At 39.2% G+C, this 1,804-nt stretch overlaps 1 protein-coding gene across 1 annotated transcript in view; it reads right to left on the reverse strand.

The window, feature by feature from the left end:
- LOC106532834 (SH3 and multiple ankyrin repeat domains protein 3-like) overlaps positions 1-1,804 on the reverse strand; it is a gene marked incomplete in the record, with an annotated part of 43,612 nt that overhangs the window by 31,291 nt on the left and 10,517 nt on the right. Inside the window, 1 exon segment of the mRNA XM_014028990.1 lies at positions 755-1,089.

Genomic DNA, 1,804 nt, shown 5'->3' on the forward strand with positions numbered 1-1,804 from the left:
TAGCTGTTAATCGTAGCGTTAGCTGTTAACCATAGCGTTAGCTGTTAATCGTAACATTAGCTGTTAATCGTAGCGTTAGCTGTTAACCGTAGCGTTAGCTGTTAATCGTAGCGTTAGCTGTCAATCGTAGCGTTAGGCTGTTAACTGTAGCGTTAGCTGTTAATCGTAGCGTTAGCTGTTAACCGTAGCGTTAGCTGTTAATCGTAGCATTAGCTGTTAACCGTAGCGTTAGCTGTTAATCGTAGCGTTAGCTGTTAATCGTAGCGTTAGCTGTTAATCGTAGCATTGGCCGTTAGCTGTACACGTACAAAAACAAAAACAAAAACCATCCATGATGCCTCAGTTATTCTTCAAATTTATAATTTTTTAACGATTTTAAATATATTAACATTTCTGCGGCAGTTCTTTGTGTTAATGAGGGCCGCAAGAGTGGTTACAGCTTTCCCTTGTTTTTAAAGGAACACACATTTACCAACAAAAACTCAAAAATACGAAACTTCCTGATTGTTTCAGCAGCTTTACAAACATTTTCAGAAGCAAACAGACCAAACATTGAATTGTAAGGTTTTCAGAGATTTTAAGATAATAATTCACACAAATCAAGTTTACAGACAGGAAATCAAAGCTCAGATGAGTTTTAGGGTAAATTTATCATCAACAACAAGTTTATTTCTATCAGCTGATTTAAAGCTGCCTAAAGAAATGAAAAATGGACCCAGAAACTTTCAAAATAAAACTTTTCCCGTTCACTCACCTACAGTCAGCAGGCCCATCAAACTCTCCACTGGTCTGGACCAAGTTCTGCTGATCTCTTCTGGCTCGTGGTGGTGCTTAGAGTCTGTCTGGGTTCTGGTCTGGTTTTAGTGGAGATGTGGTCCAGGTCTCTTGGTGTGGGGGTCTCGAAGGTTTGGGGATCGTAGATCAGATTCAGAGATGTGACGTTAGGTTAGCTTTTAGTTCCTGTGGATGGAGCGGTTCCTCCGGTGGACCAGCTGGTCTTGGRCTTTATTTTTAAAAACGAAGGAACCCGTTTGGAGGAGCAGCAGGTCTCAGAGTTTCAGATTATTTTCAGAGAGCTGCCCTGCCCATCCTGTAGAACCAGAGGAAGAGYGAGAGGAAGAGGGGGAGGATGTGGGTGGGAAGTGAAGGAGAGGAAGGCCAGGATATGGAGGAAGGGAGGAGAGCGAGAAGAAAAGGATAAAACGGGTCAGAAGATGGAGAATCGATTTCAATCTGAGCTGAATCAGATGTTGGAGACCATTTTTAGGTTTGGAACTSGTGAATTTGTTCACATGGAAACACCTGCTTCCTTCCTGCTGAGATTTTATTCATTTACTGCATCGAAAACCAACAACAACAACCTGCAGAACAGGCTTTAGCTTCCTTTAGCTTAGATTAGCTTCACTTAGCTTAGATTAGCTTCACTTAGCTTAGATTAGAGTCATTTAGCTTAGATTAGCTTCCATTATCTTAGATTAGCTTCCTTTAGCTTAGATTAGCTTCACTTAGCTTAGATTAGCTTCACTTAGCTTAGATTAGCTTCATTTAGCTTAGATTAGCTTCACTTAGCTTAGATTAGAATCATTTAGCTTAGATTAGAATCATTTAGCTTAGATTAGAATCATTTAGCTTAGATTAGAATCATTTAGCTTAGATTAGCTTCACTTAGCTTAGATTAGCTTCACTTAGCTTAGATTAGAGTCATTTAGCTTAGATTAGCTTCACTTAGCTTAGATTAGAATCATTTAGCTTAGATTAGAATCATTTAGCTTAGATTAGAATCATTTAGCTTAGATTAGAATCA

This window comes from Austrofundulus limnaeus, unplaced genomic scaffold (assembly GCF_001266775.1).
Source record: "Austrofundulus limnaeus strain Quisiro unplaced genomic scaffold, Austrofundulus_limnaeus-1.0 Scaffold836, whole genome shotgun sequence".
Lineage (NCBI taxonomy): Eukaryota > Metazoa > Chordata > Actinopteri > Cyprinodontiformes > Rivulidae > Austrofundulus > Austrofundulus limnaeus.